General features: G+C 35.6%; 1 protein-coding gene across 27 annotated transcripts in view; it reads right to left on the bottom strand.

Moving 5' to 3' along the window:
- The window catches only part of Fxr1 (FMR1 autosomal homolog 1), an 877,806-nt gene that overhangs the window by 532,885 nt on the left and 330,234 nt on the right, over nt 1-14,687 (bottom strand). For all 27 annotated transcript variants that reach the window (XM_087186580.1, XM_087186582.1, XM_087186581.1 and 24 more), the window contains one exon: nt 11,667-11,734. The gene's annotated coding sequence lies outside the window, so the exon portion shown is untranslated. The remainder of the gene's footprint in view (nt 1-11,666; nt 11,735-14,687) is intronic.

Genomic DNA, 14,687 nt, shown 5'->3' with positions numbered 1-14,687 from the left:
TAATTTCTATCTTGTCAGCACAGTTTTTTAAATTATTAACTGCAAATATCCTATCAGTTATTTTGTTTCCATATGTAACGCCTGTAAGGTACTACGAATGTCTAAATATTTTTTAAAATTTCCTCATATTGATGATATAGATTTCCAATAATCTGGTTAGTGTAACTTAATGCATGTCTATAGAATATCAAAATATATATTGGCACATAATGTGTACATATGTTATACACAATAATACACATAATATTTAATCGTTTAGACACTATTTGTACATTAAAATGTTATTTAAACATTTTCACCTTAAGATTCTAGTGATTTGTGTTCAGGAAAAGCAAAAACAAAATCTTCAGATCCTTCACCTTTGAAATGTTAAGAAAGCTGTCTTCAGAACTTTGTTGTAAAGATCAAATGAGTTTACATGCATAAGAGCCTACTAAAGAGGCACAGAGTAGATCACTAATGAACATTTCTTCTCCTCCTCCCCTAATTCTCTACCTATCCAAATATTATGCACCCTGCTCCAGGGCCCCTTGGCCAGCCTACCCATACTGACTCTTGTGGCCATCTGCATTTTTATCTCCAACACTCAATCTAGTTGTGTTGTTCATTTGTATTGATCCAATCCTGTTTAGGCCCTGGCTTGATGAGTCCTTAATCTCTCACTTAAAATGGCATCAACCTCTATGATACTGGCCAATTCCTGATACAGCTCTGCTCCATACTCCAATACAACTCATACCTGTTGCAAACATCAACTCTCACAGTAAACTGTATTTTGCCTCCAACCTTGACCTTCCACCTGTGTTCATAAATTTAAATCCTTCCAGTTCTCCAGGTTCTTTTAATTCATCAGTCTTCTCCTGTCTTCCTTCACCTTTCTGCCAAGCCTGGATCCCCTGTGAAGCACTAGACCCAAATCTAGAATCTTCCATCCCTGCTTCCTTCCATGCCAAATTTCAGACCACTGTGCACTCTCCTTGGCTCCCAGTCTTGTGCTGCCAAGTATTCCAAACTCAGAAATTTGAGACCTACAGAATTTTCAAGGAACCATATATAATTATTCTCCATTTACCAGTTCTGTTCATTGAAATTCCAGGTTATCTAAACTTGACACTTTTTTTCTTCATCTCATAATGATATTCCAACTCACAACAGTTACCATCTCAAATCCTCTTCAATCTCCTCAATTCTAATCTATTCTCAGCCTCCTCACTCTCAGCAGATACCTCCCTCATGCTTAACAAAAAACATAGGACCCATTCAATAAAAGTTCCTTCAAATTATTTCCCTCACGTCCTTTACTCCCATGTAAAATCAAAGTTATTCATAAAATTGTAAGGCCTACTTGTATCTTTAGTTTTTGACAAACTTTGTTCAAATATCAACTTTGTGGTTACTTGGTTGTGACCTTCTAGGTACTATCATATATAAAACATGGCTGACAATGGCCAGTTAGAAGGCTGTTTGTGCAGGGAAAATGAAACAGCATAGGCTTGGCACATATCAGACACGTAACAGCAATGTCTTTATATCATTCAACTCCAAAATGCTAATAGTTCACTCACATTGAAAACCTACTGCATGTCATTTACCTTATTATCTCATTAAATTCTGACAGAAACACTGAGATAGGAGCTAAATCATACAATTTCCCAACATTGCTTCTTCAGTTTTCCACCTTTTCCCTTTAAGTCTCACCTTCAGTGACTTTATTCTTCTCCACATATAGTCATACATATAAACATATTTTGTTGTCCCAACTGTGCTACAACCTTATATTAAGGTCTTTTATCACCTTGCCTACAACAATAAAGAAAAAATCCTACTTATACTTAACCCATGGCAACCTGTTTCATTTGTTTTAATCAACCTATTAAAATGGCACTTCCCAGTTGGGAAAAAAATGGTTCCCAATATTATCAGTGATTACCAACTGCCAAACCAATGGCTTTTTCTTGGTCTTTACTCTGCTTTTGGGTAAATAACAGCTCAACTACCAAAGACAAAACAACTATGAAGACAAAACTCTCATTGGCTGCCACAGCAATCTTATACCTATGGTTCCCTTTGCTTTTTCTGTCACTTTTCGATCAATTCACTGACCTTTAATCTACTTGCCATTTCGTTCTCTTGTTCCTTCTACTCTTCTCTTTTCTGTACAGTTTTGCCTTCTGTTATGGCTTGTATTTAGATGTGCTCCCAAAGTCTCATGTGGTCATAGGTGGAGCTTTTGAGAGGTGGCTGGATCTAGAGTGTATAATTCTAGGACTAAGGGTGTGATGCTTGGATTAAGGGTGTATGATTACTATATTAACCCACTGATTCTTTTGGCATAGTTCTGGGTGTGGAAAATGGGAAGGCTCATTGGGTATGAGTGCTACCCTGGATATAAGGGACAGAAAAAGGGCTGTTACTGTCACTGTTAGTCACTTGTTGCTTGCTACTTTTGCCGCTTTGTGCCTGCCATGGACTGTTTCTCCTCTGTGATGCCCCTCTGCCATGCTACTCTGCCTTGGTTCTAGCTGATTATGGACTGAAACCTCTACAAACTGTGAGCTAAAATAAACCTTTCCTCCTTTAACTTTGGGTGTCAGGTGTTTTGTCTCAGCAATGAGAAAAGTACCTAAGATACCTTTTATGATCTGACTTTAGTTACCTATATGTTGCAAATCTAAATAAGCTGTATCTAGCCCTCATATTTCTTTAATGTTTTAAATTCTTGTTTCAAACTATGGCCTGAATGTCTATCCATATTTCAATCTCAATCAAGAGCAAAAGAAAAGCTCTCTTAAATTTCGGTCTTTCTCCCAACTTTCCTATTTTGCCAATTGACATCATCACTCACTGAAACTTAAAGTCATAAAATCATTTCTTATCTCCCCATTACCTTAACCATATTCCAGCAACTGGTATATATTACAAGTGTTTATCCTGTTTCCTTATCCTCAATTCTTCACTTCCTTCTTGGTCCTCAATCTATAGCAGTTATAATTTTACCCCCAACTGTTTCAATGAAATTTCTCCTGCTAACATCACTAATATCTTCCATAGTGCAAAACCTGAAAGACTCATTCAGGTCTCATTTTACTCTATTCCTTCAGTAATATGTGAAACTACCTCTCCCTTCTGGAAAGTATATTCCCTTGGTTTTCATTTCCTCCAGACACATATCTCTCCTACCTGACCTCTTCTCATGGGTATTTCCCTCTGTTATAGATTTCGTCATAGACTTGGCTTGAGATTCTTGAGATTAGAGGCCCTATGCCTGACTAACACATAGTTAGTACTAATGGGAGGGGTATTACAGTGATAATAATAAATACCTACTAATCATAGGGACAATAAATATCTGTTAAATTAATTAATTAATTCTCTTTCATCCAATTTCTATTAATTACCATGATGGAGCCTCTAGGTCCCTCACACCTGGTCTATTTCATGAGATTCTTAACCTACTTTCTCACTTTCTGTCTCTTCCAAACATTTCTAGGTATAGCTGTCAAGTTCATTTTTCTAATGTAGATCTCTGGATCATAACATTTTCTTGTTCAAAAACCTTCTGTTCACAGAATCAAACCAAATTCCAAAACTGGACTTCAAAGCCCCACAGTAAAAAATCCAACATTTCCTGCATGATATTTTAATACCTTGGGTGATAATAACCCAACACTCAATATGACACCCCATGGCCCTTTACATTATTTGTGCTTTGATTTCCTATACCCTTCTGAATCTTTCATTCTTTATGGTCTACTTTCCCTTATAATATCCCTCCTGACTCAATATGGATGAATAAGCTTCAATATTTTAATCCACATAGCACTGCTTATACTACTTTGATAAGCTGTATAATTTCTAACTTGTTATTGCTAGTGATTGGACTTATTGAATAAGCTAATTTCAAATTCTCAAAGAGGAAGAATTCTGCATTCACCATCCCATACTCAACCTCATGATTATTTTAAAGAAACATTTAGTAAATTTAAAGTTGTCCTACATATTTTAAAACTTCATTCTTTTCCTATTGTTTCAACATGCCCACAAACAGGCTCTAAGTACCTTGCCTAGATGACCCTGCCACAAGTTCCCTATTTGCCTGCCCCTATGTCCTGGTGACATTTAAATATACCAATGAAATCCTCTCATACCTTCTGTTTGTGTATCCAACCCTGACCACCAGTCAAGACACTTGCTCTCTGTCTCTCACTTTCCCATCTGTGTGAGTAAGCTGGCTCCCTTGAACCTCTCTAACACTTCTCTGAGTCACTCTATCTCGCTAGGACCTGTGAATATAATTGACTTTGATTTCTTGTTTCCCTCTTGTGTTCCATCCCGTGGCTATACCTGATTGACCATCTCACAGAAGAACACAAAACAGTAGTTACTTAATTGTGTCATACGTATTTAAGTATATTACATCCAATTATCTCCCATTTTTTAAAAACTCTCCCTTGATTCCCAAATTGCAATACAGCTTTACCCTTATCCCTTTATTCTCTTCCCCAGTGAAATTGCCTTAAAGGATTATCCACAGATGTGTTCTCCTCTCTCTTATTTCCCACTCTCTTCTTACCCCATCTCAAACTGGTTTCCATGTTGTTCTTCCCAAAGTCAATCACAATCTTTGCTGCTAAATACAACAAAGGACCTTTCTTTGTCTTTACTTGATGTTGCTCTTAAAATATAACCTCAAATCTGTTTCAATCCAGAACTCATCTGACTTCTATCTTTACATGCCCAGTTCTCTACCAGACATTCTTACCTGTGTGTCAAACCCAATAGCATGTTCATAAATATTTATTGAATGAATACAAAACACTTCCCAATTCTGCTCTTTCTATTCTAGAGCAGTATTTTTAAACTTATTTTGACCTATACTCACTTGTAATAAATATGTAAAATCTTAAGCTGTCACAGTATAAAACTCATGTCACAATATGAAACACATTCTAACAGTTGCCTACTCATCATTCAGAGACTTTTGTAGACTAAGAATGACTCATCCCCTTCATATCTTCATTAGAATCAGACTAAGCTGACTCTGTGGAACCTTAGTTTATGACATCTACATCATTAAAATAATAGTATTTTACATTTTAAAAATATAAAATTATACTATAATACATTCAGTGTCCTTTTTTGAAGAGTTTAGCATTTTTTCTCTCTTTTTTTATTAGTACATGTTTGCAGTACATAATGTTTACGGCCCTTGTGTGGTATTGGTGAATGTAAATAACACATCTCAATTCCTTTTTTCATCCTCTTTTGCTGATCTCCTTTCTCTCTCCCTCCATCTCCTGATACTCTTCCCATTTGAGAATGATCTGTCTCCCTACTTCCTATTATCTTTTATTTGCTCTTTATTTATAATTTGTGTTCCTCATATAAGGGAAACTATGCAGTATTTAAGCTTGTGTGTCTGATTTATTTCACTTAACATTATTATCGCAAGGTGCATCCATTTGCCTACAAATTATGCATTTATCTTTCTTTATGGCAGAGTAGTACTCCACTTGAGTAAATATTACATTTTCTTTATCCACTATCACCACTCCTGTTCAACATAGCATGCAAAACATTAGCAAAGGCAATTAGGCAGTAAAAAGAAATAAAAGGAATATGTATAGGAAAGGAAGAAGTAAAGTTATCACAGGCTTTTTGGAATAATAAGCATTGTTGTCAGTTATGAGGGTCTTTTAGCCTTCTGGGAGGGAGTCACCCTCACCTTCTACCAATCACCCTCCTGGCTAAGAATACAGTGTTAAAGCCTCTGTAAGACAAAATGCATTTCTAAAACTGTGTGACTTTAGATTGTTAAGTCTTCAGACTTCTGATCCTCTAAGCACAGAATAGGTACTAAATAAATACTCTGGACAACTTAGAGAAAAGCTTTAAAATACACATAAATTATTTTAAAACTTAGTTTGAACCCAGAAATTTCCCCTTTTCCCCTCATTCCTTTTCCATTCTCCTTTTACATTTCTAACTTTTCTTTCTTCCCTTACTTATTTTTTCATATTCAGCCTGCATTGATGATGTGCCATCCCTATAGTCAATTGAACATATGTATGTATTTTGAGAAGCCAGAAAGGTAACTTGTCCATTTTTTAATTTCCTGTGAGGAAAATACAAGTACCATCTCTTTAACCATGCTTACTAGCCCAAAAAACAAAAAAAAAATTCAAATTGTTTGAGGAAGTCACCCAAGAAAACTACACAGGAGAGGGTGCTTGTGCTTTCAGGATATTTCCAGACCTGATTTCACTAGGAAATGAGAGAAATATTGGATTTGTTTTTGACCCATGACTGAATTTGAAATTTCCTGTATAGCAAAGTTGGAGGAAAACTCTTAACTTTCCTTGTGCTTAAATCTTCATTTCACTGTGTTCTGCTGACTCCCACCTTTGAACTGTTAGGATGCTGAATGACTCCATTGGATGAAATACTTCGCCCTTGCTTCGGTTTACAAAGGGAACTGGAAATAACTGGGGGTCAGTTGGTTGGGTTTCACAGAGCACCTCTATTACTGCATCCCTGTCTTTTCATCCCCAGTGATCTAGCATATATTTGTTAAGAGCGCTTATGCTTCTGATTACAGCGTACATTATTAAATCTGTTCTTGTAACTGTCTTAGTGAGAAAAAAATTACAATCTTTCATATTGGTTTCAGAGCACTTTATAAGGAGTCTGTGAACATCAAAAGCATTTATTTTTAGCCTTCAATTCATTCTTGAAGGACATGCTCATTAGAGCTATGACAATGTAGGCAATTTTGGGTGGCTGGCATATTTGACATCCTCTCTTAAAAGAGCTACACTGACTGACAATCAAGTTAAAGGCTCTAAGAGCCACAGAACAACTGTTTAAGTCAAAAAGGAGAAGCAAAGACCCAAGTAACTTAAAAGAAAATCTATGCAGAAAATATACCAATATGCAGACAAATGACTGAAAGCTTTCTAAACCTGGGATTTGAAAAGGTTTTCTAAAACGTTTCTCAATTTTCACTCCATGCCCCAAAATCCAAATCATTTTTATGCATTGAGCCATTATACTTGATTCATACATTTTTCTCTTCAAATTTTCTTAAAAGAGTACACAGAAGCTGAAATGATAAAACCCTGTTACCTAATCACATGATTCAATGTGCACTATCACAAGTCTAAACTTTTTGTGATAATAAACTTGAAGATTTGGTTTCCATTTTTCAGGTTCTCCAATCTACTTTTCTCTTTGTAGGCATTAGCATTCTATTGTCCTTTAAATCAGCCTGAACTTGCTCATTTAATATGTAAATTTGAAATATAGTTTCTATTCCAGTATACAATGAAATTTATCAGACACAGAGTAAAGATACTCAAATTTATTTCTTGCCTTATATTATAAAGTAAGTTGTTTCTCCTTTCTTTCTTTTCTCTGTCTAAACTTCATCTCTCCCTCTACCTTAACCTTCTGTTAAAAGACTTCCTGTAGGGCTGGGGATTTAGCTCAGTGGTTTTGCCACCTGCTGCACAAGCGCAAGGACCCAAGTTCAATCCCTGGTACCAAAAAAAAAAAAGATTTCCTGTAATACTTGGCCTTTATGTCATCAAATTTACATTTTCTAAGTTTTTTGTTTTACTTTGTTTTGCTTTTTGCAATAGAATCGTAGAGTCAGTTGTCAGAGTAGCTGTAAACACAAAGTCATGAGGACACTATCTCTGACACCTCCTTAAAGTCCTACTGAAGAATATTCTTCCAAAACCTAGTGCCTGAAAAAACTCATAGTATGTTTTTTTCCCTAAAGGGAAATACATAATGGGGTTATTTCAATTGCTACATCATCCTCACTACTACTAAGTAGGATTAGAACAGTTACAAGTAAGGCTTTGGGGGATGTGCTAAGCATGATACTGGTCTAGATTTGTAAGTTTAGTCTTAGCAGCTTAGGCATAACCATATTACTTTTGGATAATAGAAGTATGAGTAATTTAAGGATGGAGAGAGAAAGAGGAACTAAGGAATAGAAGAAGGCACCTAGGGAAGCTAGGCAGCACATGAAAGAAGGGTCAAAGAAAAGAACTTCCAGTGGACCAACCTAAGAAGACACTTTTCAGACCAGAATGTTCCATAGAGATGTTCGAGTGGTTCAGTGTGGAATATGCTCCCCACCACATCCCCTGCAGTAAAGTTTCCATTCCCTCCTATTTACTCTTCTATGAAAGTCGATTATTTTTTTAAAAATTCAAGAAAGAGCTCAGGTCTGTAATACTGGATTGGCCTTGGCTAAGAATCAGAAAGAGGATATGAACATGCTAGGGACAGAAGGGACTGTTGACATCTTGGGTACCCAAAGAAGTTCCAGGCTACAAGACTTAGAGTATGAATTTGAGTATGGAAGCTGTCTTTTATGATTTTTTTTTTCTGGCTGTTCTTGTATTAGCTGTTGCAAACCCTGTATCAAGTCTATGAGTATCAATTTTTTTAGAAAATATATGACTTTCATACTGTGTGGTTCTTTTATTCCTGAATCGTGAACTAATTTATATTTTCTCTATTTTTAATTATTTGGTTATTTTTACCTATTGTATTATGTTAAAACCTGCATTAAAACACTTATAAAAGGCTGTGCTACAAAATAAATTATTTTACTTTTTTTTTGTTCCTAGTTTCCCCATTCTGAATTTTAACATGATACAAGTTAATGCATTTTTCTCCATTTTAAATACTGCTGTCATGTTTACAACTTTATAGAGCTGTGTGACTGTGAACTGGAATAATCTTGACATTGATCAAAACCTATGCATAACTTGTTCCCTTATCAAAAGTTATCTCTTATCAGGGGTTACTAATGAAATCAATATTCATAAAAATTTGGTCTTATATTTTATTATGTATTCACTAACTAAGCTGACTAGACCTTACCATCATGTTTGTGTCAAAAAGGATCTCTCAAAAAGTCTGCCCAGTCTATGGAAGGCAATAAGGAGAAAGGCAAGACAACACTCCCATTTGACACCTGAGGAAAGTGAGGCTCAAAATACCAGTGATCAGCCCAGATGCATCATCAATATAAACTGGGGTTCAAACGAAGCAAGCCACTCTTCTGCATCCTGAATATTGGAGAATGTGTACTAATTAGTCAAGTAACCTACAGCTTCTCAGTATATCAAAGCCCAGGCACATTCCTGAGATGATAAAGGACAACTTTCAGGTAATAGGAAGGACTCCACTTTTAGTCCTATTGTTGGTTTGTGAAATCAGCAGTGCCTCAATAGCACTGCTATAAAGGAAAGGCAGCATCCAGTTTCTGACAAGCTCAGAAAAAGTTTTAATTTTACAAAAAAGAAAACAAAACCTTAAATTCTATCTTAGATGCTTCAGAGTCTTCACAAATGTGTCACCCTTTTCCATTCCTCTGATAACCTTTGAAGGTATCACAAGGATCTAAATTTCTGAACTTTCATGAGAGGTTGTTTGTTGTTTTGACTTTGCAGAATAGTAGAGTGTGTAGTGTATCTGTTGTTATATCCAGGAATAGAAGACCTACAATTAAAACTTTGAGAATGTTCCTCTTACCCCAGTGGCTAAGTGGGATTTAACTAGCTTTCCAGTTTCCCGCATCCAAGGCTTTGTGGAATACGTTCAAAGCTAGGCTGAGGGAAAGAGGATAAATTCATTGCTCTACTAACAAGAGCTTCAGAATACTTAATGCCTAATAAACTGACCTAGTAGTCCTGACTTGATTTTCAGGGCTGATTACCTATTTATTAAAATTATAGTTAAAAGTAAGGATATTTTTACAGAGATCCTTTAGGATTCACCAAGACAAAGTGCCTGTAGTTCTTACCAAATGTACTTGAAGGTAACATGGCAGAGAAATTTTGCAAAACAATCCCAAGGTTGACCAGATGTGAAACTAGTAAGCAAAATACAAAGCATTATGACCCAGGTACTAATTTGGATTAGAAATAACAATGACATTCCTAAATAATAAATTTTCTTTTTTGAGAAATAGCAACAATCTTAAAGCATTAACAACAATCTTAATTGATATCACAGAGAATGAAATCAATAGAAAAAATTTTACAAAATGAGTATAATGAATTATATTGTGCAAATAAAACCAATTTTATATTGTGCCTCTCTATCAATCTAAAATTACAGGCAGTAACAACAATGGCATAGTGCAGATTATCTAGAACATCATGTGGATATAGACCACACAACAACACAACTTGGTTTTGCAGGAAGAACCACAAATAGAGCCTGAGAAGTGCACAGATTAATTTTACTCTTCTTCCAGTCCTGCACCCACTCAGATTTTAATAATCTGCTTTGTAACAACTGTGCGAATTAAGGATTCCAACAACCTTGAAACACCAATCCCAATACAAACTAACACCCTCCCGTTGCCACCCTTTTGGCAGCTTGCCAGGCATGCTATTTTAAAATCAGGCATTAGGAGGCAGCAAACAGCTCAAATCCACAGGCAAAGATAAACATAGGAAGTTGGAAAAGAGACCTACAGCTGTAAATGCATGGAATACATCTTAAACACAAACTTCTAGGAATTCAGATTTGATATGGAGAAAAGTTAGAAGGTAAAGGGTTTGGCCCTCACAAAGACCCTTGTGAAATTATTTGGATCCCATGCTTCATTTCAACAGTTCTAAAAAATTCAGACAGTTTCCTTAAGGGTTAAACAACCACATTGGACTGACTTGGCTTCATTTCATCTTGTTTTGTTTTACCTCCGTAAACAAGGGTCTTATGGTTTCCTGGTGAAATTCTCAGGCCTTGCCTGCTTTAGCAATATGAGCAATTGTATATATTGCTCAAGCCTTCATTGAGAGACCAGCACTGATTCTCCCCTTTCTGCTCCATTCTGACCAAGGTATTTACATATTTATAATATGCACCGCAGTTACTTAGAATGTTAGCACTGCATCTATGTTTAAGAAAATACTTGTGGCATGTACTCTAACCCAAACTATCAGATCTTCAGATAACATGTCTCTGTCTTATTTTAGGAAGTTAAAAATAGACTTTTCACTTTTCCAAAGGGGAAAAATATCTCAAAACACAACTTTTTGTTATTTTAATTATAATTAATTAAAGTATTAAATTAAATTATTGGAAATTGTGCTTAAACCACCTTAAAATTGTTTGGTTTATACCATCAAAACAACTACTGCCTCTCTCTAGGTATTTATTTGGAAGGAAGGAGCTCACGTAATTTATATGAAAAATTTATTTCAAGCATAAATAGAAAGATCCTTAGAAAACGTGATTACTATGAATCAAAACTATAAATATACCAGGAAGATTGTGTGGTGCATAAAACAAAACTTAACATCTTCAGAGAGTTCCTTGAAATTTCTGCATTGTTTCTTAAACTGTTGTGCTGAGAATTCATATATTATATGCCACACAATACTTAGCTATCTATCACAAAATATACAGAATAAAACAGCAATAAAAACACATTCATGATCTTGAATACTAATACTGTAATGAACAATTCAATCAAACCAAAAATAATTCATTTCAAAACATGCAAATGTTGCACAAAACCTATTTTCCTTCAAGGCATGTATGATGATTCCAAACTCCTCCAATAACCAAATTTCAGCTTTATTACAATTAACTATCAACAATGATTGGAGAAAATATCACACATTACTTACTATTTTTAAGATCTATGCCATCATTCTGAATGCAAGACAGTAAAGAAGAATCACTACCATGAGGAAATCTAGCAGGTAAAAAGAAAGAAAATAGCAAGTATTAGTTGTCTGAAAATTAGCATTTTCAGCTTTTCTTGAGGTAGTTCCCACAAGATCCCAAAGCAAAAAAGAAAAAGAAAAAGTTGGAGAAAAACATCACACACATCATGAGCCGACTTCTTCCACAAACCCATGCAGCTCCAAACTTTAAGGGCTCAAATTGTTGAGTGTCCTGGTCGAGCAAATATCCGGCTTCAGCATCCCTGGTTACGTGCACATTTTGAATAAGACGAATGTATCTCCAAAATTATAGTCACTTTAATGTTTTATCCAGATCTTCCCCCTGTTTCCCCTTCTCCCTTTTCCATTCACATTTTTCTTCCTACAAAATGCACATAGCTCTGTTCTTCCTTGTACCCCGAGTCAGGCCTGGCTTTGAAATGCATTTCAATCTCTCAACACAGACTGCTTTCACTGCATTTAGAGTCCCACTAAGGCCCAGCTTTAAAAGCTACTGATTCTTTTTTTCTTTAGCCTTCCTTACAAAGGAAGGGTATTTTGTAAATTACCAGCTCGTTCAGATCAACAAAAGGTACTTTCATAGAAAGCCCCATTTGATTTTGCTCAAATTTGATTACAAGGATGGAGAAAAGGAAAGGAAGTCAAAAAGAAAAACCCCAGATGGCTTTTTCATTCATCTCAGTGAATGAGCTTTATCTGTGCCTTTTGAAACTGTAGCAGTGGAAAAGCATTTCTGTTGGCTTAAAAAACTTGACAAAAATTATTGGTTTGCCATTTCTCATGTAACAGCCATTGGGAACTGGATGAAAAGACTTTTTCATGGGATCGCCTGCTTGGATCAAAATAATGGAGATTAGGTATTTCATTATAAATTACAGTGGGAGATAGAGCAGGCTGTCATATTAATAGCAACCTGCTCATGGCCTTCAATGGTAGCTATTCTCCTAGACAAAGGACCAAGGGGGTTGTCTATTGAACTTGTACTTTAGGCCTGATCAATTTTCTATCATCAAGGCAAAAGGTGAGATGACTAACAAAGGAATTCACACATGAGTGACCTCATAAGCCTACAGATAAAACAGCTTAAAGAAGCAAAATACATCCTGAAATTATGGATGATAAACTATATAAAGAAGAAGACAGAGTATGAGAGTGGGAAAGAGCAATGGTCTATAATTCTCCTCTCTCTTCTTGGCCAAATGGACACATTAAAAGCTACTTGTTTTCAGCTGCAGATAATTGCAATGTTTGGTTTGCAGTAAGGTCTGCTATAAATCCTTCAGCTGACTTTTTTTTTCCTCCACACAGTTTCAGTCATTTCATTCGCTATTAACAATGGCATTGTGTTCAAGACAAAGCTTCTACCAAGAATCACACTTAAAACTAAAAATGTAAAAGAATCACAAACAACACAGGCTTCCAGATGTTACACAGTAGAGTGTATGTCTGGTATTTGCTCCAAGTTATCAGCCTCTTGCCTCATTGTATACATTTTAAAGGCTGAAATAATTCTAAGACTTAACTGTACCTGCAACTATAAAACACAGAACTTTAATTGAGTACACTGAAACACAAGATCCAATGAAGATTCTTTCAGAAATTAATGGTGACAGATTACTAATCCAAAGAAACAATGAAAGATGAGTAATTTTCGATTCATCACAAGTAATATTTAGATTCCTAATTGAAGTCAAAATCATTGTAGAAATTACTAAAATCCCCTTTCCTTAGATATTACCATGGAATTTTCCTCAGTTTTCCTCAAAAGAAGAAAAGAGAAAGGTGGTGGTTTCTACCCAACAGTTTTGGTGTTTTTGAATTCAGGATGAAATTATCTTCTAGAGATTAAAAACATCAGGTTTTCCAAATGTTATTGTTACCTAAATATGCTAATATAATTTAGCATTTTATGTACATTATATGAAGATAGTACAAAGTAAAAATACATGTGAACAGGATGTACTTTTTCCATGCAATATTTTTTAAACCGTAGTACATGATTAATGTAAAAGGACTTCCAACTGCCTAAAAGTTTGAGGAAATACCATAAATATCACTCATGACAGGAGTTGTCAAAATAAGTCTATGTTTTGACAGACACCCTTGACAGATGTAATGACCCCAAATCTGAGACACAAACACTCTTAGTATATACAATTTCACACCTATAGTGACAACAAAAGGAAGTTCATTTGTGTATGGATTAATAAAACAAGGATATAGCTTTATCTGAGGTATATTACAAATGATTTCATATTTATATAAAATTGCATTCTCCTTGTTTTTAAGATCTATGGACTATCTTAATCATTTAGAGAGATCTTAACCATTTAGTGAGATTCAAGGTTGTTAAAGAATTAAATAACTCTACTGGGAGTCAGGAAGCAGGCAGGCTTTTCCCACTATTGGTGTAGATGTGGACTGATACAAACTTTCTGGATGGCAGCTAAATGTTTTAAGAGTATGAAAGTCCTCATAGCTCTTGATGTCTAGTTATTCCAACACTAAGAATCTTCCCAGTTGCAGCTATCAAGAATATAAAGATCACTCTCCTATACAAAGATATTTACCATGTTATGAGTCAGATAGAGTAATGCTTAGGATTACACATTCTAAAGTCAGACTAGTTGAGTTTCAGTTAAAACTTCACCAACTTCCAATTACAAGCTAGGAGTTTGGTTGTTAATTCTGTATGCCTTACTTTTCTCACCTATAAAATGGGGATTCCAAAAGTGTTATGACAGGACAAAGAGAACAATCAATAGAGTATAAACACAGCCTATAAAATGGGAGAAAATATTTGCAACGCATCCATCTCACAAGGAATTGAAATCAAGAATATATAAGAAATTCAAGAAAGATCCCAGGAGCAGCGATGTGGACCAGAGTGACATGGCTGTGGCAGATGCACCCAGAGCCCTGCCCCTACCCAGCTGCTTGGGCACATAGGCCCAAGCCAAA

The sequence above is a fragment of the Heterocephalus glaber genome, unplaced genomic scaffold (assembly GCF_053883595.1).
Source record: "Heterocephalus glaber isolate CG9 unplaced genomic scaffold, H.glaber_assembly_v1.0 deba00001504, whole genome shotgun sequence".
Classification (NCBI taxonomy): domain Eukaryota; kingdom Metazoa; phylum Chordata; class Mammalia; order Rodentia; family Bathyergidae; genus Heterocephalus; species Heterocephalus glaber.
Note: the sequence above shows the minus strand (reverse complement) of the source record. Positions and strands in the feature narration are given on the sequence as shown.